The sequence below is a fragment of the Lithobates pipiens genome, unplaced genomic scaffold (genome assembly GCF_037356315.1).
Source record: "Lithobates pipiens isolate NorthernLeopardFrog02 unplaced genomic scaffold, aLitPip1_a1.2 Scaffold_13, whole genome shotgun sequence".
Taxonomy (NCBI): domain Eukaryota; kingdom Metazoa; phylum Chordata; class Amphibia; order Anura; family Ranidae; genus Lithobates; species Lithobates pipiens.
The window spans coordinates 262,244,793-262,270,893 of record NW_027507718.1 but is presented as its reverse complement, the minus strand read 5'-3'; the positions used below and the strand labels follow the sequence as shown (position 1 = coordinate 262,270,893).

The following is a 26,101-nucleotide window of genomic DNA, read 5'->3' as shown; positions in this document are numbered from 1 at the left end:
TGGATTTGGTAAGGTAGCTTTCAGACAGGCCTTCCGCCATAGCTGCCTAGACCTGACTCAAATTATAGACATAACTAAGGCCAGCGCAAAAGGCGAAAAAGTGCAAAAGATTCCTTTACTTTGACCCATTATTATCTTATCGATTAATTCCATGATTTGATCAAACAAAAGCAACCAATGGCTCTCAGGGGCAACACAATCCACCCTTTTTTTAGGGTTTACAATGGAAAAGGGACTTATGTAGACTCTATAACTAAATGGATTTATATATTATTTGGTATAAACTCTCCATAAGGACTGGAATTGTACCTCACAGGCAGCTGTATGAGCAAGGATAAAAGGGAAAAGGTGGATGAGTTACTAATGTTACTGAACCTAAGGGACATACAAACGAGCCGGATATCAGGCGGCATCGGCCGCTTCAATAGAAACCAGCTGACATTCAGCCTGTGTGCATGGCAGTCATTCAACTGGCTTCTGTCAAAGGGGGCATGACCAAAAAAAATCTGCCGATCAGCACCCATTCAGCGCTCTCAGTCAATGGCTGAGAGTGCTGACTGGTGTGTTCTGGCGAGGGGACGGTCTCCCTGTCAGAACACAATAGCTCAGCGGGGGAGTTCGCTTTACTAACATCGGATTGTTAGTACAGCAGTTTCTTCTGAGCTCTTCAGGGTTTTTTTTTTTTTCAGCCCACTAGATTGAATGAAAAAGAACTACTAGTGTGTACCAGGCTTTACTGTATACCTTAACTGTACATTTTTTTAACTGTAAATGAACTGTTGTAAGCAAGCCCCAGTCATTGCACATTAACAATGCAGTGTCCTAGGGATGACCTTGTGTGACATGCCCTTATAAGAAAGTGCTATATTTCCTTATTAGGGTGGCACCCAAAAATGAAATCTCAGGCCATTGATATCACTCTTACTCCATAACCACTTGTGGCCTTAAAAGCAGGCTCACCATTGGAACCTGTCAGCTAATGCAGGCTTACTACTGAGGTTCCTGCAATTGACTCTGAATAAAAGAAAGAAAAGTTGGTCATTGATCAAACTAGGTTTGTTTGCAAAGCAAATCACTGCAGCTTTTGATTGAGGCAAATACGATTTTATTTAGTAAACCAATAAATGAATACATAGAAAGCATCTAACACTTTTCCTTATATAGCCTGAAGCATGAAATAACAACTCTTTAAAATATTTCTTAAAAACGGCACATAAAGGGGAAGCCCATCTCACTTTCATGCACCTATTAGGTAAAATCAAGGAGACAAACCTGTATTGTTCTTTAAGCAGAACAAAGTGAGGCTGTTTAACGGGTTATAACAACCTGGCCTTTTAATTCACTTAGTAAAATCCTTTAAAATGGTTTTATTTTTTTACTCACTAAATAAATGAAATACAGATGTCTCCAGCGTACTGAGCTTACGGCAAAGTGTTAAATGCTACTGGCAAATTGAACTGTTAGCCTCAGTTTTGGACTATATTTGAAATAGGCATGTTTTTACAGCTGTAAAATCTATGAAAAACTAACAGATGTATCAGTCCTAGTCAATCAATGCAACAAATGATATACCGTACTTTATTTTTGTAGCATGATTTTTGAAATCTCTGCTTGTGCTGCACTATAGATGATAATTCATAGCACTTGCTGTATTAAATGGTTATACTTTTTCAGATTTTGTGATATAGTGAATTATGCTTCTTTCACATCCACGAAGACATTTATGCAAAAATGTATCCTAAGTTGTCCACTACAGAGGCAGTACAAAAATTTAGTACATTGCTTGGTAATGGTTAGTAATGGAAATCTGGCATGAAAGAGAGACATGGAGGCTGCCACACTCAACCTAAACTTTTGAAAAATAGTTCTACCATTCTGATCCTTCTGCCAAATTGTTCAATCACTAACCAAAAATGAGCATGCAGAGACTTTCGACTTTACTTTGACTTTCTTGGTCTACATACTTACTCGTCAGTGACCTTGTCAGGCATAACAGCATTTAGCCTCTTCAGGGGGAGGTCTGTATTGGCAGCCTTCATGTTTCTCCTATGGCAGCTTTAACTAAAGGCAAATTTCTTCAATATGCATGACTAAACCCTTAAAGTGTAATTGGAGGCAGATATAAAAAAAAAACATACAAAATAAATAATTATCAAAAAAAAATAAAAACGTGGGCCCATGGATGATGCAATCATTGTTACTCTTTGCTGTCCAGTCAGCAGGTGGCTGTAAGTGTGTTCTGGGTCAAGCTGTGCTGCTTAACCTTTAGGTGCATTGTGGCTCTATTCTACAGCTCCCCCTCCCAATTCTTTACTTAAAAAAAAGAAAAAAAAAACACATTTAATGCACATATACTGTCCAGCCTGACCACAACTGTACAGTGATTGAGGGACATAACTTTTCCAAACTCTGTATCTCATACTCCCTTTGTCATACACCAAAAGCCTCCCTTGCATGTTACATAGTTAGTAAGGTTAAATAAATCAGTCCAACCCGAGTGAGTTTCTACAATTGTCCCTATCCCTGTACATTGTGTCTCATTAAGATGCTCCATCTATTATATTATTATTTATTTAAGGTACCCATATAGCACTCTCAATTTTATGCAGCAATCCACACATACATCACACACATTGGTCCCTACCCTCAAGGAGCCCACAATCCAAGGTTCCCAACTTACATTCCTATACCAGGGCCAATTTTGAACAGAAGCTACTTAACCTACCAGCATGTCTTTGGAGTGTGGGAGGATACTGGAGTACCTGGAGGAAACCCACGCAGGTACAGGCAAACACCAGGCATGTAGTGTCATGGTTGAGATACAAACCAGCAACCCTTTTTACTGCTAGGTGAGAGTGCTACCCACTACACCACTGTGCCGTCTCTTCATTTGTTTTCAGGTTGTTACAAAGATCTGAATTTTTTGCCCTCTGGGCTAAAGCTTGCCTTCACCCAGAAAGGAAACCTGTACATGAAAAGTGCCACTGCTGACCTCTCCTTTTAAAAATGCTAATTGCCTACCTATTATCCTAATTGCTGTCTGATTTTTTAATGGTTTGAAATATAACAAGTATACAAAACACACAGTTCAGACTTTACTTTGAGTTTTTGTATTCTGCATGCTTGTTCTGGGTAGTGATTTAGAAAGCACTGAAACCAAAGACAGCCCAGACAACTAGTATTCTTAATAGGGGCTTAATTACAGCCACAATATTTATCTCAGTACAGATTTCCTTTACCGAGACTACAGTGCCTGTAATAGTCACTTAAGTGCTTTCATTAGACAAGGGATTGGTAGCTAGATAGAGCTTAGCACTCAAGTTAGGAAAGTCAGGCAAGTGAAAATAAATATATGTATAAAATGTAGGAAAAAAGGAAAACAATAGAAGGGACCCCCCATGCTTATGAAGTGCACACAACATAACTAACATTAGAGAACATATAAACACTAAGGGGTTTATTTACTAAAGCCGGAGATTGAAAAAATCAGGCTCAGTTCTGCAAAGAAACCAATCAGCTTCCAGGTTGTATTGCCAAAGCTTAATTGAACAAGCTGGAGTTAGAAGCTGATTGGCTAAAATGCACAGCTGCACCAGATTCTGAGTGCACCAGTTTTAGTAAATCTCCCTCTAAAATCACTAAAATCTCATAAAAGCTTTCAACATGATCATGTAATTCCTAAAGTTATATTCAATATGTTTAAATCTTCAAGTTTCTTTAACCATTACAGACCAGGAGCTTCATCTGCTTAATGACCAGGCCATTTTTTGCAATACAGCACAGTGTCGCTTTAACTGACAATTACAATGATGTACCCAAAAAAATGATGTATTTTTATCCCCACAAATCGAGCTTTCTTTTGGTGGTATTTGATAACCTCTGCAGTTTTAATTTTTGCGCTATAAACAAAAAAGAGTGACAATTTTGAAAAAAAATATATATTTTTTTAGTTTTTGCTATAATAAATATCCTCGAAATATTTTTAAAAACAAATTTCTTCCTCAGTTTAGGCCGCTATATATTATTCTACAGATTTTTGGTAAAAAAATTGCAATCAGCATATATTGATTGGTTTGCGCAAAAGTTATATCGTCTGCAAACTATGGGGAAGATTTATGGCTTTTTTATGGCATTTTTATTATTATTATTTTTTTTACTAGTAATCTGCGATTTTCAGTGATACTGTGACATTGAGGTGGACAGATCGGACACTTTTGACACCTTTTTGGGACCATTGGCATTTATACAGCGATCACTGCTATAAAAATGCACTGATTACTGTGTAAATGTCACTGGCAGGGAAGGGGTTGACACTAGGTGGGAATCAAGGGGTTAAATGTGTGTTCTTTAGGTGTGTTCTAACTGTAAGGGGATATGACTGACTTGGGGAGGAAAGATATCGTTATTCCTACTTAATAGGGACAAATGATATGTCTCCTCTCCCCTCACGTGTTAACACGCAAATCCCTGTTCTTGTTCTCTTCCACCCGATCCGGGTGGCTGGTGGCGATCGTACCCGGTGGCCACGTGCATCGGGTTCCCCGCTGTGCACCAGGCTTGCTATTGCCCATATAGGTAAAGATGTACCAATACGCGGGAATGAACCACTTTGCCGCTGTATATTGGCAAGAGCCATTCGGCATTGGGTAAAGTAATGCATAGTCATTCTGCCAGGTATGCCCATATTTAGCCATCTTTGTAATAGGGAGGTGACGCTCTGGCTCCCTACTTTTTTCCTGCATTGTCATAGTCATACAGGTCATTGTTATTAAAATTATTATTATTATACAGGATTTATATGTCACAGGCAGTTTACACATTGCTTTACAACTTAAGGGTAGACAGTACAATTACAATACCATTTCACACAATAGGAATCAGAGAGCCCTTTTCTTTAGAGCTTATTATCTAAGATATGTATGATGTGATTGTAGTTAAAGTTGACAAAGCACTAGTTATAGTCTTTCAAGTTGTGTGCATACATGCTAAGCAATATGCAGCAGTATGTATAATGCTTTCAAGTGTCCATTATCTCTTATAGAGATCCCAATACTCTCACTGATAAAGCTTGTATTTGCGTTTTACTTTAGAATGTCAGAGCATCTTTGTTCAGGCATCATCCAGGGTCTGCATGGACTTCCAGAACTGAGATGCTGGCTCAGAGATGACACATTCATGGAAATTCTGGGGCCAGTTTACAAATATCTGACACAGATCAGCCCTCTGCTGCTGCCTTTTATACACGGTCAAATTTCAAACAAATTTTCTTTTCAAAATCAGAAAGTTCGTTTTTATTGTGATCCGATGATGCCACCATTGATTTTCGAAATTTGGCCAACCAAGCCTTCAATTTCAACTCATGTTGCTACACAAAAGAATTTTCGTGGCCGGGAATCTTCTTTTCTTTCCGTAAATTTTCTTTTCTTATTACATTTCTCGCACGATTCTCCCATCATTGATTAGAATATCGTTCGTTTATCCAAAAATTTCCAATATGTCCGATTCCTCGAATTTGATTTCCGCACGAAAATTGGCTGTTGCTGCAGCCCACTAATGGTGCGAAATTTATATGAAAATTCTTAGATACGATTTTCGAAAGAAAATTCTTTTGAAATTCGAACTGTGTACGGCTGGCATAAGGAATAAGGAAAGGTTGAGCTTCATTTAAAAATGGATATTGATACAAAAAGTGGAAATGGAGAACAACACCACATTTACAACCTAAACTGAATCTGTACTTTGCCCATTCAAGGCAAAGTAACAGGTTCACTTGAAAGATAAGCCCCTCTACTACTGATACTTACCTCTCCTCTGCTCCCCTTCCACCTTGCTCACCAAACCTTGAATAAAAATATGTAAGATTCAAGTCACTTTGGATCAGAGCCTAAATAGGATTCAGGTCAAGCAAACAGGCACCGACTGAGGAATCATGGGAGAAAAGAGATTTAGTCGCATGCTTTCCTACACTTGAAGTATCAGATATATCATGGATTTAACAAGGCAGCTGAGGAGTATGGGCCAGGTAAGTGTAAGCAGTGAATAGGCCCAACTCTCAAGCAAATCTTTTAGTTCACTCTATTCGGACAAAAAATGGGTTTGCTTTAAAAATATTTCAACAACAATAAATCTGTTTAATTTCAGTAAATTTCTGTGTAAATGATAGATTCTGACTGCTGTTCCTAGCACAGAATAATACTCTGGTGTTGTTTTAATGCGAACAATAAAAGCTATTGTTTTATTAGTGAGCAAGGAAAAGAAAAGGTTCAGATTTCCAATATTTTTTGGAAAGTATTAATTTTGGCTTAAGTGATTGCTGCATTTTGAACCAAGGAAGGTATTTCACTACTTTTTTTATTTGCCAAAACCTTTTTAGATATTTATCATAGAGACCTGAAAAGTTCCAGCAGATCATTAACGTAACATATAAAGTATAGATTATTGTGTTATAGCTGTGGAAAAGCCATTTTGAGATTTTATTCCAGGTCCCTGCTCCCATGTTGTGAGCTGTGTGATAAAGACACATACACTAGTCTTAAGATCATGTGTAGAGTAAAGCTATGGCCCCCTCATTAGTTAAGGTAGCCCACCGCTATTTTTATTGAGAGGAAATTTACACTCAGATAACATAAACACTGCTCCAGGCACATCTGTAATTTCATGTTCAGCTCGATATTTAACTGAGCCAAGACTTGCGTATTTAGCATGCAATTTCCATAAACTACGACCTGATTAGCTGACCTGTTAATGAGCCCGTCTGTTCTGCTGAGCGGGAGTTTTAGTAGGACAAGTAGCCTCTGTTCTCAGGTTCAATCTGTTACAAATATAACAAGAATAAACTTTGGCTTCAGCCTGAAACCTAACACGGACTGGAACCTTCCATAAAAAGCAACCCACCCATGCTCTTAAAAATTTTATGATTATTGTTGCTGAAATAACATTTAAATGGAGCTGAAGTTTCAGAGAAAACAATCTATGTGCATACATCTAAGCTATTTTTGCTTGCTCCTTAGCTGTGTTTCTTGGATATAATATGTTCCAGGTTACCAACGCTTCATTTAGACCTATGCCTGCTTTGCAGGGCATGAGCAGAGAATGGAAAAAAATGATGAGGGAAAGGGGGGTTAACAAGCATGGCACATGAATACTAGCATCGCATTTATCAAAGAATTTTGTTTAGCTGGAAAGTAACCAGCTGGACCAATTTTATTTTTTCTTAGCTGTTCTTTTTAGTTACAGATCTCTCCAAATATATTCCTCATAAACAAAGATGAAGTATTGAAATAAAATATGTAATCTGAAAGAAATAGCGAATCATAAATTTTAAGCCTGCTAGTGCTGTAAAGACAAATGAAAATAAAGTGACAACAGTGCAAAAGCATTACACCGATTAGTGATAGCGCTGGAAAGGCTTAAAGTGGAAGTAAACCCATGGATTTAAACAGTTAAAAAAAAAATGGAATGCTAACTGCACATTGGCTGTGCTCTCAGCCAAACTATCAAACTATCCAATGGCTGGTGTCATAACGAATCACATGTGCAGCACCATAGCAGTTGAAGATTAAACAGAGGCAAAGATGGCAGCTTCCTTGGCTGAAAACGATAGCGGAGTTTACTTACACTTTAAAGAGAAGCTATACAGGCATACCCCACTTTTAAGTACACAATGGGGTTTATTTACTAAAGCTGGAAAGTGCAAAATCAGGCTCACTTCTGCATAGAAACCAATGAGCTTCTAACCCCAGCTTGTTCAATTAAGCTTTGGTAATAAAACCTGGAAGCTCATTGGTTTCTATGCAGAAGTGAGCCTGATTTTGCACTTTCCAGCTTCAGTAAATAAACCCCATTGCATACTTAAAAGTGGGGTATGCCTGTAATTACATTAGGGACAATTTCATTTTTTTTCTTTCTTTATGGTTTTACATGTTTTAGCTGCTGTTTTCTTACATACAATCCAATCTTACATGGCCAGTTAAAGGAGATTTGTCACAATGTATGGCACAGGATCAAATCCAGCACTAAAGGCTGTCTTTGCCCAACCCCTATTTATAGTGCATTCATCACTTTTGAGAGCTGGCCACTGGGTTGAATCCTCATTTCTGACACACAAACAATACAATTTAGACTGTATAATTCTTTAAAGAGACACTTCCACCTTGCTCATGCAATGTCGTTGCAAAGGCCCCCCCCCCCCCCCGAGCCCTTATACTCACAAGTGATTTTCATTCAACACAGCCTTCAGTAAAGAGTTTAAAAACTGTCTAAACATTGGTTGTGAAATAATTTCAAGAAACACTGCATTTTCTAGTATCTTCCTTCCATTAACATGCATAATTTAAAGCGTTATTAAACCCCAAACTAATTATTTTTTTATATATTGCAGCTTACCAATCATTAAATGTAGTGGCTGTATTAGTGTTCTTTTAAAAAAAAAAAACATTTTCTCCTGGTGATCTGGCCAGTAACCTCCTATATTTTACAGACACTACTCTGGAGGAAGGAGCACATGGGGCACTTCTGGAAAACAGCACTGTTAGTCTAGGGGGAGGGGAGTGTTAGATGTACCAGCAGATTTAAATGCAGTAACAAATTGAAGCTGAACTCCAGCCAATGCTTTATAAGCAGAGATAGGGATAGTTTATTTTACATTTTTGGGATAAAGGTTTTACATACATGAATAAAACCTGATAATTTAAGCACCCTGTCAGTGTTTAATGCTCTGTCTAATTCATGAAACTGCAAGAGAGCTTTTCTGTTGAAAAGCAACAGACTTACTGGTCAGATCACCAGATGATAATAGAAAGAAAGAAAGCCTAAAAACGAAAATGAATGCAGTCATCGCATATAAGAATTGCAATTTAATAAATGTTTGCTTTTGGTATTAATACTGCTTTAAACATGCTTGGAGTGACATATATGTTTTCTGGACCACAGTCTGCTACTTATCTTAAAATTTTAAAGGCTGCAAAGTCCAAATAGTTCTTAATTTGAAATTCACAAATAAAATGTTCTAAACCTTGAGATAACTCCTTAGAACTCTATGTCCTGGGTCACTGTAGCTTATTCACATTGTCAGACTCAATTCTCCAGCAACTCTTATGACACTGCACACGTAGCAGGAATTCAGAATTACTAGACACAACTATTACTGCAAGTGCTGCTGTACATTATCATAGAGATAAGACTAGAAAGAGCACCATAAACTATTCTGCAAACTAAACAAAGTAAAAGTAAAATCCTATTTAGTTCACTAACAGCACCTGATAAATAATATTGTGTTTAGCTTTTAAACTTGTGAAATTGCTGTTTTCATGATTAAAGAATGGTCCATAAATTCTAACAAATGTCAGCGAAAAATTTTCCAGGTCAAAGGCTCAGAACAATGCAACTGTTAATTTTGAATCCAAATTTAATTTTAAGCTTGATGGGGTGGGGGCAGAATAATTAACATTATGTTCTACATCACTAGATTCAGGCACTGCAATTTTACAATTAGATCAAAGATATAGGAAAGAGGTCACCTAACAATATTGCTCTTACACCTGTACATTTTTTTTGGTAAGTAAACCTGTATTTCAAAACTCTTAGTCAAAGAGTGAAAAATACTTTTTAGTTAAGCTTCTGCAACCACATAAAACATCCTCTCTAAAACATCAAAACACTGCAATCGCCTAACAATATTGCTGTTACTCTTATGTATTTTCTGGAAAGTAAGCCCATATTTCAGAATTAGTTGGCAGGTAAAAAAAAATACTTCTAAAATACTTCTAAAGAAGATAAATAAAGAAGATACAGCTTCTGTGACCATATTAAAATCGTCTCTAAAACATAAAAAACACTGCTATCAAATAAAGAAAGATTTACTATTTCATATTCACATAATGCAATTACTTTCTATGCCTGCATGTCTGTTTTAATAAGTCTACAGTTAATGTTTTATTATGGAACTGTAGACTATGTCTGCTTGGGGTTTAGTACACATTTTACTTGTGAATTCCCATTGGAACAATTTCATGTCCGGTCTGTTTCTAAACACACAGTATTAATATACCCTACTGTTTAATCTTACTGTAATTAGATTGGAGGTGTCATTGATTGGAATAAGGATGAGAAAACACCTGGAATACTATGACCCTAGAGAAGGTTCCACCTACCGAGTCCTCTGTTGGGACGGAATCATAATCTATGTAATGAAGGGAAGGTGAAAGCTGGAATACTAATCTCCGATATGTACTGTATGTAGTAGAATGGACATTTACTAAGATCCATTTATAGTTATTATAACTAAAAAAAAAAAAGAACAAAAAACATACATATAACTGCCCCCATCAAATCATTCTCTGCAGCTATTACCTTTTGTACCACCACGCCCTCCCTTTAAAATGTAAGCTCTACGAGCAGGGCCCCCCTATACCTTTTGTATTGTACTGTAATTGTGTTGTCCCCCCTATACATTGTAAAGGACTGCGTAAACTGTTGGCGCTATATAAATCTATAATAATAATAATATAAAATGTGAACAGCAAAATTAAATTAAAATGCCATACTGACCACTAAATAAATCATGTTATTAATTCAGATTTGTATTACATTTTGCAAAGTTTCCATGGCTAAAATTATATACTGTGCACCCAACATGAAGCCAAAAGCCAAAGATGTAATGGGTACCCTGGTCCCTCTACAACAGAAAAGCCCCTTGTTCAACACATGCTCCAATTTCTAATACTAAACATAGTGGAGCATTTTTTCAATTTTTATTTGGGTAAAGGAAAGCTGTTCAGTTAGGCTGTCCATAAACATTTTGAGGACAGTCATTTGCGCCGACATGACCTGACCACCTTGAGGGCATATATCTCAGCATTGCCAACATTACAAATAGTTTGAGTGGAATGGGGAGGGATAGAGAGAAGTAGGAGGATGGCGCCATTTATTTTGGTGGGGGGAGAAAGCAATAGCATTTGAAGTGAGTTTAATGACTTGTTCAATCACATCCCTCTTGACAGTGACAGAGAGACTTGAGGGCCAAGTACAGATGTCATCTGATTCAGCCACATTATTATTACAACAGGCATTTATATAACACCCAAAACTTTACCCAGCATATTGTACATTCACATCAGTTTGTGTCCTCGAGGAGTTTAAAATTCCAAATCTGGTAATAAATCTGATCATGCACTATACAATTTGAATGTGTAATCTACTTTAGATCTGCCATTAGCTAAAGTATATGAAGCAAGAGTCTACCTGATCTTACACTGTTTCAAGGTATTCTTTAGGATTACCTTTATTAAACAAAATAAAAATATCTCATGATGTGAATTTATCGTCAATTATTTTGGCCAGCAATGCAGATCTTCATCAATCACAATGAACCAAACGAAAATAAACTAAAACATTAACACACAAACATGTCCACTCGCCCTTGCTACTCACTGAATGACAGATTCCTGGTTGAAAGCTAATCTGTAAACAAAGCAGCGGGTGTGGTGGTTAATATAATTGGTCAACGGCCATGGCAATATTTGGTCAATGACAATACTGACACTGGCCATATTAGGCAATTAAATGGTATTTTTTTCTTTGTGTCACTATTGCTGTAGTACATTATATACATTGTACAGTTGTTCCACTTCACAGACAGGTTTAGGGCATCCATGAAGCATGTTATTAAAAGCAATTAGGCATTTTTAATGTTTTATTTAAGAATTATTAACCCTTTCCTGCCTGACCTATTGCAATACAATGGCCGGGCGAGAGCCCTGTTATCCTAGGAGGACATCATATGTTGTGCTCTCAGGATCGTGCCTTGCACGGTAGACATCCTACCTTTTCTTATAGATGTGGACCAGTCTGGATTCACTAAAGGGCTGATAAATGTGATTCATCTGACCAATAAACACAAAACACCTTCTCAGCTCCTAGCATAGGATGCAGAGAAGGCGTTTGAAAGAATACACTGGCAGTTCTTAGCACAGGTGATGACTATGTTTGGTTTTAGGGGCTCCTTCTACTCAGCCATAATGGCACTTTACACTCACCCAACAGCCCAAGTTTACATCTCAGGGGCACTGTCTACCACATTTGAAATAACCAATGGGACAAGACAGGACTACCATCTCTCTCCGCTGATTTTCAGTTTATTGATGGAGCCCCTAGCGTCCTACTTATGCTCACATCCTCAAATAACGGGTATACAGATGGGCAGCAGACACCACACCATCAGCCTATTCGCTGATGACATCATACTGATGCTTACAAATGTGGAAACCTCCTTGGACTCAGTTCACCTAGCATTGCAAATGTTTAATGGGGTATCATACTATAAAGTAAACAAGACCAAATCCTATATCTTAAACCTAGGTATTCCGGAAGATACCAAACAAAATCTAGCGCAAACATTCCAATACATATGGAGACTAAGGAGGGTATCAAATACTTGGGCATCACACTAACTCCTAAACCTGAAGATCTTATAGCAGCCACTTACACACCTTTCCTGAATTAATTAATTCCTGACATTTTCGGGCCTCAAGAAATGAGATACATCAAGACTGATCGATTTTCATATATATATATATATAACATAGTTTGGGTTATCTTTGCCAAAGAAATGTAAAAATATATACTTTGGCATACATTTATGAAGAAAGATTATTTATTTGTAAAATGTTATAACAGACCACCAAGCAACCAAGAAAAATGCATTTAAAAAAAAAAAAATTCTAATTTTCTTTCATTTATTTAACAACAAAAAAACAATGCCGACCGTAGGCAAATATGCAGTCTTGGCTTGAAGGAGTTGTACCAGTGTGATGCATGCAGTTGTATGTATCATCCCAGTACTGTTTTTCAGAACCAGCGGACGACTTTCTTGGGATAACCATCAATTCAGCTAAAAAGCCGCTCAGTGGTTATCCCTAGGAGTGAGATGGGATGTCCCACAGTGGTTATTCCAAGCAGTGGGAGAGGACGTCACCCCCCACTCTCTTCTGCGGTTCGCCCGGGCTCTCTTGTCCCACTAGGAGGCCAGAGCAACCAGCCGGCATGTCCGCCGACTGGCCACAGACCCAAACAAAGCCAAAACCAGCTTCAAAAGGGTCTTAAATCTAGTAACCTGGAAGCAATATCATGATATCACTTCCAGTTTACTGAGCACTTAAAAAAAATGACAGCATTCAAAACTGCCAAACTTGGTGGAAAGGAGGGATTTTGGGTCTTATAAACCCCAGATCCCTCCATAAAGAATATCTGTCACTACTTTAACAAGGAATGTTTACATCCCTTGGGACAGCAATAAAAGTGATCAGAATTTTTTTTTTAAAGGGATAGTGTAAAAAAATAAATTTAATTAAATTAAATAAATAATAATTTTAAAAAAACTAAAGCTCAGAAATGAACGCATACATAAGTCATGCCAGCAAATGTCAAAAAGTGTTGAAACCACACATGTGAAGTTTCGCCACGATCGTTTGAGCAAGAGCAATAATTCTAGCACTAGACCACTTCTGTAACTCTAAACTGGTAACCTGCAGACATTTTTAAAATGTCACCTATGGAAATATTTAAGTACCGTAGTTTGTCACCATTCCACAAGTGTTCGCAATCTTAAAGCATGACATGTTAGGTATCTATTTACTTGGTGTAACATCGTATTTCACATCATACAAAAAAATTCGGCTAACTTCACTGTTTGTTTTTTTTATTCATGAAACTGTATTACTTACAAAAAAAATTGCATTTGAAAGACCGCTGAGCAAATACCGTGTGGCATAAAATATTGCAACAATCACCATTTTATTCTCTAGGGTCTCTACTAAAAATATATACATAATGTTTGCAGGTTCTAAGTCATTTTCTAGCAAAAAATATGGAATTTATCTTGTAAGCAACAAATGTCAGCAAAGGCTTAGGCATTAAAGAGTTAAATACCACAGAAAGAAAGCTCTATTTGTGTGCAAAACAGATAAACATTTTATATGGGTACAGTGATGCATGGCCATGTAATTGTTATTTATGTGACAGCTCTGAAAGCTTAAAAAGTGGCCTGGATATGAAGGGGGTAAAAGTGAAATTGAAGTGGTTAAAATTGCTGCTCACAGCCAAACAGTATTTTAAAATGTTTGATTTGCATTAGTTCACAGTCCCCTTATGCCATTTGTTTTACAAATTGTTTTGTTTTTGTTTTTTGTTTTACAAATCTTTGCCTATTGCCTATTAGCCTTGAAGATGGTCAGAACAAATTTTAAACATTCCACTCCTATTGACTTCAAAAGGATTTGGATTAGTGTTCCAGCTTGTGAATTGTTTGGTGATACTCCAGCAAATGGTATGCCTGATAGGCCTGTTCACACTACTATGTATTTTTTTGCGTTAAGGCACATTGACATATGGAAAAATGTGCTATCTGCATTTTTCCTAGTATAGTGCACCATGAGTTGTGGTGTTCTGCGTAAAAGCACACATGCATTGTATAAGTGCATTTAGATGCAATTTGAACTGAATTACACCACAGCACACTAATGCACACAACATGCAGTACCACATGTTGCAGTATTGTACATCTTACCAAATTGCAGGTGGTGTGAATGGGCCATAAAGATAGACAATTTTTAGATTTTCCAAATACATTTTTATTGAGAATAGTAATGCATGCTATACAAAAAATTTCAATTTGCATAAGTACACATAGATTTCATGAATTACAGTTATAGTGCATTCATGTGGCAGCAAAATATTATACATCAAAATACTAAACAACATCCATTTCTGAAAGATTAATCCCCTGGAAAGTAGGTAGGTTTTCATATGATAGATCAGAGATACTATGAGATAGAGATAACATGACAGTAGTAGTGATTAGTATGATAGTACTATGGGGGGTGTAATTAGGTATTTAGATAGTGGGATGGAGGCAGGGGTAGTATGCTATCGTGTATGTTTAGAGTAGGCGAGGGAGGGGGATCAGAAACAGGGTGGGAAGGATTAAGGAGATTGGAAGAGAAACGAGAGACAGAGGGAAGGGGCGGATAGGTGTAGGGCCTTGGCTGGGCTTTCTTTCAGGTGAGTCAGGGGCTTTGCATTGTGTCTGTAACACCCAATTTACCCCCTCCCCCCAGGGTAAACTAGCAGCACATATAGCAAGACTTTCTTTGAGAGAGCAGAGCCATTGAAAAACTAGGTTAGTGGACCACTGTGGGCGAGCTACTGTAGCTGGTGAATGCATAATATGCTTGTACTTGTCAGTAAATGTATTTACTTGTCTACCAGCCCCGTTTATTAATGGCAGCTGGTAAAAGATAATTTTGTTACAACAGCCAGGAGTGTGTTTACACTTGTCAAGCCGACTATCCACTTTCTGGTGGAAGTGATTTTGCCAGCTCTAAAGCACTTGTGCACAATCTGCACTTTCCAAAGAGTGTAGAAAAGGAAAGACTGCAGATATACATGTACAACTTATGTCTATACCAACACATTTCAAGTTTCCTCTTCTTCAGGGAAGAATGAAATCTTCATATAAAAAATAAAACACAATTATGCAACTACAAAATGGTATATACATAACATGAGCTGTATAGTAGCAGATGTGTGTTGTGTAGACACTTACATCATTGATGAGAAACATGCGTAATCATCCTATACCAAATTTTAAATACAACCCAATCTAATCTGATAACGTGTAAAGGCTTTCAAAGAATCAACAAACAACAATTTTGGGTACCAATTTTGTCACTGTTTCAGGGGAGTACTCAGTTTTAAAGTGGTGTTGCCACCAAAAAATAAAAAAGTGCTTAAAGTTCTTAAAAAAATAAATAAATAATAATTGGAAAAAAAACATTTTTTACTCTCCTCTAAATACCTGTTGCTAGGGGGTCCCTCGTAGTCTGCCTTCTTCCTTGCCCGGGCTGGTGACATCACTTCCCCTCACGCCGCACAGTCATCTGGGACCTGTCACGTGTCCCAGATGACTGTGCAGCGTACCATGGCGCCCTGCACCGCCCGCGCATGCACAGTGGGTGCCCGGCTGTGAAGCCACAACCGGGTGCCCACAGTACGAATTATGGCACTGCGAGCGAAGCAGGGAATGAGGGGGGCTTCGTTCCCCGCATTGCTGGACCCTGGGACAGGTAAGTGTCTGATTATTAAAAGTCAGCAGCTGCAGTATTTGTAGCTGCTGACTTTTATTTTTTTGGGGGCACCCCACTTTAAGGCTTGATATGTTTGGTATCTAGTTACTCGACAGAGCCTTACTGTATTTGTTATATTTTACCCAAAATTGCATTACACATTGTGTTTGTGTGCACTAAAATTCTATTCAGTGTTCTTTTAAAATAAAAATTTGGGTTTGATAAATATATGCACTGATATCATGTAACATAAAAATACAACTAATGCCATTTTATTCTTCAGGGTCTTAACTAATCTTCAGGCCTAAAATTTGCATTTTAACATGTTTGCAAAAGATGGCTCTAGTAGAAAAATGGTTAAACAATGACAAACCTGACCATTTGTAAATGTAGGGTGTCATGTTATCTCTGCTAATGTGAATCAGATGTTGCATCTCAGCTACACATTCAATGGAGAGAAGCCATTCCCTCACATTGAGGGTGTAGTGGATTTCCAGTGTCTCAAGACCACTGTTTTAGCTGCATTCAAAAGATGGAGAAGAAATATCATTATGATGTAATAGAAATTGCGCTGAATGGAAAGGAGGTGCGTATCTGGAAATCTTTGTGATAAGGTGACGGACATGGGTCCGAAAGGTGTGGACCACCAATAAAGAGGGAACGTACTTTTGTCTTGGTGGTATTTGTAACATGTTTCAGAAAATTGTGAGAAGGTTATTGATACACTAAACAATCTGGGGCCTTAGGCCTCTTTCACACGAGCGTTCCGTCTGTCTGTCTTGTATCTATCCCTTAATGGATGAAAAACAGACATCAACCCATTACTATGGGAAATTGGATGTAAACGGATAATCATCAATTTTCATCCGCGTCCATACATATCTGTTTTTTTTAAGTGTAGAAAGCCTCTGTCCTGTTCTGTTTAAATAGACCTGAATGGATGTAAATGGATGTAAGCGGACAATGTGCGTTTTTACATCTGTTTTTATATCCATTATTGCATTGGTTGCTAGGATCTGGCAGCCTTGCACCTGATTGCACATTTGAAATGGAATGAGTTTCAACTTATTCATTAACTGCTACAGCCACTGTAAATAAATGTCTGGGTGGGAGCTTCCCCATTCTGAGTGGACATACCCGTACGCTGTGCAGCAGCGTTATCCTGTAATAACTGTGATCTTTGGATACAGCCCATCACAGATCGGGATATGGGCAGTGTGACTGGCCCTCCCGATCACATGATGGCTGTGTCCAATCACAGCCTTCACAGTGTAAACAGAGACTTGTGTGTCAGCTCTCCCTGATCCTGTGCTGACAGCTCTCTGTGTATGTCATGATCTTACACAGAGAGCTGTCACAGATCACACAGACTGCAGCCATCCCCACACAGTACAACAAGCACCACTGTTACCACTGTCCCTCTTCCATGAACATCTGTTCAAGTGTTCCCATGAACATCTGTAACAGTGAATAAAAAATCTGTCACAGAGTCCCATCAACAGCTATACCAGTGTACAAAAACATCTGCAATAATGCAGGTAAATAGTGTTTCATTGCAACATCAACATCTGTCAGTGTCCGCATGTGGACACTGACAGATGTCAGTGTCCGCATGTGGAAGATCAACATCTGTACCAATTCACAAAAACATCTGTCAATGTACAAGTGCACAAAAACACCTGTCAGTGTATCATTGCCCCACCAATAAATAAATAAAAAATGTAAAGCGCCCTCATTCCCTCGTGCAAAGACAAACGCACATGCTGCAAATGTCAGAATGAGAGAAATAATTCTGGTACCAGACTTCTGGTACTGTGTAACTCTAAACTGGTAACCAATAAAGGCTTATAAAGCGTCGCTATTGGAGTTATTTAAATACCAAAGTTTGATGCCATTTCAGAAGCGTGCACAATTTTATTTTTTCAATTTTAAATCCTTTATTTCATAAGTAAAAAAAAAAAAAGAAAGAGAAACAAAAAGAGCTCCAGTCATTAGAACTTACATACCTAGATACTAATAACCACAATATTGAATTGTGCATTCCACTAATCCAAGACTGTTTAGTCAAATAATATACTTACTATCATCATATTATTCAAATGTCTTTCCCTTATCGGCTATTTATTCAATGAGTCTAACAGCCTAGTCCCATAATCAGAGAGTGGAGAAAAAAAAGGGGGGGTAAGTATACTAAATTCCCCTAAATTTCTCACCTCCATCTCCCCTCCATCCCCCATCAGTGCCAAGTAGGGTTGCATTCACTCACTGAGCCAAACTGTCTTAAAGGGGGAGTTAACTTCTCTTTCAGTTAGTGGGGTTCACATCTATGAGAGTCTTACCCTCCTCTGAGTTAATAAAAAGGTTCCATGGTGTCCATGTTTTAACACATATCTCACACTTCTGCCTGATTGTCCAGATTAAGTCTTATATTCTATTCAGTTTTTCCACCTTCCTGAATTTTAAAGTGTGACATGTTTGGTATCTATTCCCCTTGCCTCAACACCCTATTTTATATTTTACCAAAAATGTGGGTATTATAGTGTCTTTGTGTGCACTGAAATTCATTAAAATGTATTTATGCGATAGTGTTTAAAATTTTGTTTGAAAAACTGCTGCGCAAAATACCAAGTGACATAAAAATTTGCAAAACCCACCATTTTATTCTCTAGGGCCTTCCGCTACAAAATATGTAATGTTTGGGGGTTCTAAGTAATTTTCAAGTAAAAATACAGATTTTTATTTCTAAACAAAAAGTGTCAGAAGAAGGCCTGGTCTTAAAGTGGCTAATGCCTGAAGGTGCTCCTTGGATGTTGGGCCTCTCTATGTGGCTAGGGCCATGTGCTAACACCATACTCAGGAGGAGTAGCAGAATGTGTTTTGGGGGGTAGTTGCAAGTATGCCTATGCTATGTGTGAGAAATAACTTGTTAATATGACATTTTTGTGACAAAAAAATAAAAATGAATTTCCTAATGTTCCAAAGAATTGTGGGAAAAAATGACAAATTCAAAAAACTTGCCATACCTCTTACTAAATACCTTGGACAGTCTACTTTCCAAACAGGGGTCATTTGGAGATATTTGTACTGTCCTAGCATGGTCCTCAAGAAAGGAGATAGGCCTTCAGTATATCAGGTGTAAAAGAAAAAAGAGATTGCGCTATGGATAGGGCCAAAATACCGTGGGTATGAGCTGTCTCTACCTAATATTTCCTCCCAGTATATCAGGTGTGATCAATTTTCAATGATTGTTTCCATAGTGCGTAAATATATAACTTTCACACAGACCACATAATATACACTGATTTGGGCTATTTTACCAAAGTAATGTAGCAGTTAAAATTTTGGTCAAAATGTATGAAGAAAAATTACTTATTTGCAAATTTTATATAACAGAAACAAAGAAAATGTATTTATTTTTTTATTCCAAATTGTCAGTCTTTTTTAATTTGTAGCGCAAAAAAAAAAAAAAACCCAGTGGTGATTATATACCACCAAAAGAAAGCTCTATTTGTGTGAAAAAAATGATAAAAAAAATCATATGGGTACAGTATTGCATGACTTAGTATTTATCATTTAAAGTGCGACAGTACTGAAAGCTTAAAATTGGCCTGGGCAGGGAGGGAGTGAATGTGCCCAAGATTGAGGTGGTTAAGCTAACAAAACATTCACTTTGCAAACTTAAAGGGTAAGTTCACCTTTACAGAAAAAAACGTCCACATGACCACCTCCTCACCCCCCTATAGTCCCGCTGACCTGGAGAGCTGTGATCTTCCATTCTGAGCCCTGCTATAGCCACATCACAGATCCGGGGCTTAGAAATTCTCTTCAGCATTCACTCTTCTTCTTCCCTGCTGACAGGACGGGCTACACGGGTTCTGATTAGTCGGTGCTGACCAATTAGAATGCTCCTAAACGTACCTCCTTATGGGGTACATTTTGGAGATTAAGCTGTGGGGATTTTCAACCCCTGGATCAGTGACACGGCTATAGCATGGCTCGGAACAAGAGATTGTCATGCTCCAGGTTAGCGGGACTGGGGGGAGAGGGGTGAGGAGGGGGTCCTGTGTAATTTCACTTTACAGATTTTTCTGAAAATTGAACTTACCCTTTAAAATACTCTCCTTTATTGGTAAACGTTTATGTAAAAAAAAAACATGTTTGAAGTGATAATTCAAACATTAAAAAACAGCAAGAAATGGGCATGTACTAGGTAGTCATGTAGTTAAAAAAAATTCAACAACAATTTTTTGAATCCTCCACATATCATTATCAGTACTTATCTTAAAGGATCCATCAGTCGCTATAAATTAAAGGCTTTAACGCTGAGAAATCAATGTGTGCAAACATTTCAGGAGCATTCAGCTTTTAAAACATAAAGGTAATCAACAAAGATGCTTCTTTTGATAGTAACAATTATTTTCCAGATTTTTTTATTCAGCTGCCTGCTAAATGACACTACCTTCTGCATCTCATAAGCCTTGTTAAGCCTAAAATGGATGATTTTAAGCTACATTTGGCTTCACAGTAACATTAAATGTGTCAAATATTGTATAAATATGGGAAGTGTTACCGTAACATATGAGAAACATAGAAGAGCGATCGCAAAAAAGACCAAGTGATCCATCGAGCCTGATCATTTTTGTATCATAGGGGAGTGGGGCTTTTTTTCAAACATTTTTGGGTAAAGATATATATTTATTTTTATATATTTATATTTTTCCCTAACAAGTTCAAATTCCTTTACTGTTAACTGATTCGATACCACTGCTGGAAGTCTTTTACAACCATCAACTACTCTTTCTGTGAAACAATACTTCAAGAGTTAACTTCCCTCCCGCTAGGTTCAGGTGCATGTCCCTATGTTCTCAAGCTCTGCTTCATATTGAAAATAATTTTAGTCATAGATAATATTGAATGTTAGCAATGCTCTTTTAAAAACAGAAGGATTGCGTATATCGGTATAAACAATTTTTGTTTGCATACATGGTTTCCATAACAATCGCCAGTCATTTCAAATTATACCAAAAACTCAACAACATAGCATACATCATCACGGAGCAACCACAGACACACATCTCTGAACAGGAAAATGTTGCCAAAGTTCACTTTGTCTGTGAGTTACAAGACATGATACTCACTCTGGCCCAGGTAATGCGTTTCTGAAATGCAGTGTTTTTGCAAGGCATACGTGTTCCTGAGTTAAGGTATGACACATATACAGGTCATGTTCCAATGTATGGATCTCTTGTGTTACAGCTAACCTTAAGCTTATATTACAGCATGGGTGGGAGTACACAAACACAGGGGCTAATGATGTCTGAAACATTAATGTTCATTGGAATCTGTTCAAATTTTATTTTGTGCAATGGAAAGAAAAACACCTTAGAAAGAGCATTTGTTCAGTACATTTTCTATGCCTGCTGATGCTTTTGGACATTATAATAAAAAGACATAAAGCATGAGAAGATGGCCCAGGTGTTCTCATTCAAGGCTCTTTTCACCCCAGGGCTGCTATATAAGGACACTTAAGGCATTAGTCAAGAGTTGTCATATGGATATAAATTTCAGCCATGGCCTTAAGCTTCAAGCTACAATAAATCATCTGTTATAGACTTTATTGGTAAAATTCAGGCAGCCCTGAAGTTTGTGAATAATATATATAGCAGATGACATAAAGTATGGTTTTAAAGTGCACAAGACACGCTACTAAAGTGTGTGACAATGGTCCATAATGCATTGCATGCTACCATAATATATTAAAAGTAGAGCCTTCTGTGAATGTTTTAGCTATATAGGTAGAAAAGATCAGCTTAACTTAATTATTTGAAATAGTGTTGTTTCTCTATAGGGAGAACAACCATATATAGTATACTATATATTCAATCTCTAATGATGTAAAAGACCCACAATGCTCATGCTGCCAAATGACTTAGGTAAGCTAGTTCTTAAAGTGGTTGTAAAGTCAGAAGGTTTTTTATCTTAATGCATTCTATGCATTAAGATAAAAAGCCTTCTGTGTGCAGCGGTCCCCCTAATACTTACCTGAGCTTGATCTCCGTCCAGCAATGTCCTTGAGTGGCTTGGCCATCCAGGACTCTCCCTCCTGATTGGCTGAGAAACAGCAGCGGCACTGGCTCCCGCTGCTGTTAATCAAAGTCAGCCAAAGTTAGCCAATAAGGAAAGAGGGGGTGGAGCTGAACGGCAGCTCTGTGTTTGAATGGACACACAGAGCTGCAGCTCAGCTTGGGTGCCCCTATAGCAAGCTGCTTTCTGTGGGGGGAGGGGGGGCATTCAACAGGAGAAAGGAGCCAGGAGAGCCAAAGAGGCACCTGAGAAGAGGAGGATCTGGGCTGCTCTGTGCAAATCCACTACACAGAGCAGGTAAGTGTAACTTGTATTTTTATAGAAAACATAAAGAAGACTTTACAATAACTTTAAGTCACATCATGCAGCTTGGGAGCACACATTTAAATCATGCTTGGGAGCACACATTTAAATCATGTCAAAGAAGAGGTACTTTTTAGTTCAAAATAACAGCACAATTTGGTACTGCTGACTTTTGTCCTACTGATTCCAGTGTAGTGTGAATTTAAATTAATAGGCATATCTTTTTAAATAGACTTTGTCATGAGAGATGTTTGGGGCTACCATTTATGGCCTTCTTCTATGGATTTTAGTTGCCTTGTTGTCATGCTGAAGCTTTGGACTCAATACTTTCTCAATGAATAACCTAAAATAAGTGTGGAAATATAGAACTATGTCACTTATTAATAGCTAGCATGTATTTTCCAGTAAGGGAATTGGCATATATAAGCAAGACACAGCCAGGAAACTAGCATTTCTATTGAAAGGCTAGTAATGGCATCTGTCATGTCTCTAATGACAGATTCACTTTAGGACAGCCCAAACAGGAGATGTGTGAAGGGCAGTAAACTACAGCAATATAAAATCACTCTTCACTCATAGTAACAGCTGATGTTACTACAACTTAGTACACACGGTCGGACATTTCGACAACAAAATCTGTCGGATTTTGTCCGATGAATTTTGTTCGAAATTTGTGTTGCGTACACACGGTCGGACAAAGTTGTCGGAAAATCCGATTGTACGTAACGTGATGACGTTATTTCGTTACGACGGGACTACGTTCAGGCTAGTAGCCAATAGCTTTGGTCTAGGAATTTGATCTGAGCATGCGTGGCACTTTGTTCGATCAGAATTCTCTACACACAATCGGACAAAGTCCGATCGGATCATGTTATCAGAAAGTTTCATAGCCCAGCTCTAAAACTTTGTCCGTCAGATATTTCAACGGAAACAGTCCGATGGAGCCCACACACAGTCGGATTATGCGACAACACGGTCCGATCGGACATTTTCCATTGGAATGTCCGACCGCGTGTACAAGGGCTTAGAGTACTTTATATACCTCTTTTTGTTTGCTGTTTTATTGAATAAGCAAGTAAGTAAGCAGCACCAGATGCAAAACTCCCCAGGCTGTAAAACTCAGTAGCATATAAAAACAGTCATATATACTTTCTATAACACAATGTAAAAGATTTAACAAACTAAAGTGTTTGTCAACATGAATTGATTATCATGGTACTCCAGTACAAGAAAAAAAAAGGCAAAAATAATACAAAAATAATAACACTGTCAATTGTAAAGGTACATGTATGGTATGTAAAAAAATTACTGTATTACTTTAAACCATATACTTCAGGTCAGCACAGGAAGCCTGGAGCATCCCATGCTGACAGCCATCTGTGTTTTCATGCAATAAGTGAAATGCATCATTATTACTGGCAACACACGTAATATACTTCTATTTAGCAACATTACAGTTTTACATGTTAGATAAGGTAGTGTCCACCAGGTAGCCACTAATGAAGAAATGAAAAGAACAATGTATTCCTTTGAATGGCTGTACGTAATTTTAAATAATTCTAAATAAATGTATTTATATTAAAGTAAATGAAATGTTTTGACATTTTTTGTAAATGAATCATATATATATATATATATATATATATATATATATATATATATATATATATATATATATATATCATTTTACATATACATGTATTTTTATGTGCTTTTTATGCAATTTGGTTATGAAAAATAAATAATAAATATATACAGTAAACTCATTATATAGGCAAGGCACAATATTTTAGCAGGACACCTGCTGCACTGACTAGGCACAATTAAGACGAGAGGTCACTTACAATATAATTCACGCTCCTCTTCTCATTGCCTGTAGCAGGACCGTCTTGAGTTCAACAGGGAAAGCCAAAACCTGAAGATTACAATAAAAAGAAGGGAAAATCAGAACCATCGGAGCTTCTTGCTGAAGATCTCTAGCCAGCCACTTGCTGATTTCTGTGAGTCTCCTAAGCTGCAGTGTAGCGGTCTATAAATATTGACCCTAACACTTGCTCAGTACTTTACTTGCTCATGGAACAGGTCTGTGTTACCGTACACCATGGTAATACTCAGATGAAGTTCTCAGCTGCTCAGACAAAGCAGTGGATTGGCTCACTATCCTCCAACAGAGTGCCTGCCTGGAAATACCATTTCACTGCCAGCTATACAGATGCTGTATGCCTTTCCAGGGGCCCAAATCAGGAGAAGGAATGAAACATGCATGCTCACCTTTTAAAGGGAAACAACTGAATCAACCTTTAGAACAAATATCACTTGCACAGAACAGCAGATGTCAGAACATGGTATACTGCTTTGCCTCCCACGCTGCCTAAAACCTACAGTCTCAGGCGAATGAATAGTATTTGATTCCATTGCTGTCCTTTGGTACCCATGCAGTGAACTGGGAGGGCTTAGGGGAGCTGGGCAACTTGCCCACTAGAGGTAATGTTCCAGATTTTAGTTTAAAATAAAATAGAAGTCTAGTCTGGTATTTTCCAACACATGCTCTATAAATTGTATATAATGCCAGTACAAGATGACTGGCACTTGCTACTTTACTTAAACAGGTGGCATGAGGCACTGCTTTTCATTCTGCCAAACCACTTCATACAAAACAATTTCTACTATTTTTGTGCAGCACACAGAATGCATTCATTTATTTTGATATTTAGAATGATTAAATCCTGCTTAATCACAGTATATATTTTCAAATCATATATAGGTATATAAGATTTTTTTTTATTATTATTATCATGGATGTTATGTTAAGGCATTATTAAAGGTTAGGTTTTTTTTTTTTTATTAAAATAATATATATATGTTATACTCACCTGCTCTGTGCAATGGTTTTGTACAGAGCGGCCCCAAACCTCCTATTCCGGTTTTCTCCGCTGGCAATGTCCACGCCTTCTTTTCAGTGTCTTCCCCCATAGCAAGCACTTGCTATAGGGTCAGATATGCAGGCTCGCTCCTCAGCCAGACTCTGTGTGTCTATAGACACACAAATCATGTGGCTCAGGCCCTGTCCCCTGCTCCTTCCTTACAAGATTTGATTGCCAGCAGCAGGAGCCAATGGTCTGAGCCAGTGAGGAGAAAGAGAGAGAGAGAGCAGTAATGATGCACTCGAGCACAACGCTGCACCAAAATCAGGCTTTGGGAAGGATTTTTTCATGGGTCTGGAGAATTAAAGTGATTCTAAAGACAGAATGTTTTTTTTTAACTTAATGCATTCTATGCATTAAGATAAAAAAAAACCTTCTGTGTGCAGCAGCCCCTTAACCCCCCCCCCCCAATACTTACCTGAGCCCTATCTCAATCCAGCAATGTTGCACAAGAGCCTCGACTGTCCAGAACTCTCCCTCCTGATTGGGTGAGACACAGCAGCAGGTGCCATTGGTGCCTACTGATGTCAATCAATGGTAGTGAGCCAATGAGGAGAGAGAGGGGGTGGCCCCATGTCTGAATGGACATACAGAGCAACGGCTCAGCTCAGGTGTCTCCATAACAATCTGCTTACTGTGGGAGCACCTGGCAGGAGGGAGGGACCAGGA

The 26,101-nt window shown here is 38.0% G+C and overlaps 1 protein-coding gene across 5 annotated transcripts in view; it reads right to left on the bottom strand.

Annotated features, from left to right (window-relative positions):
• Nucleotides 1-26,101, bottom strand: part of BMPR1B (bone morphogenetic protein receptor type 1B) — a 677,368-nt gene that overhangs the window by 267,364 nt on the left and 383,903 nt on the right. For all 5 annotated transcript variants that reach the window (XM_077476573.1, XM_077476572.1, XM_077476577.1 and 2 more), the window contains one exon: nucleotides 24,353-24,423. The gene's annotated coding sequence lies outside the window, so the exon portion shown is untranslated. The remainder of the gene's footprint in view (nucleotides 1-24,352; nucleotides 24,424-26,101) is intronic.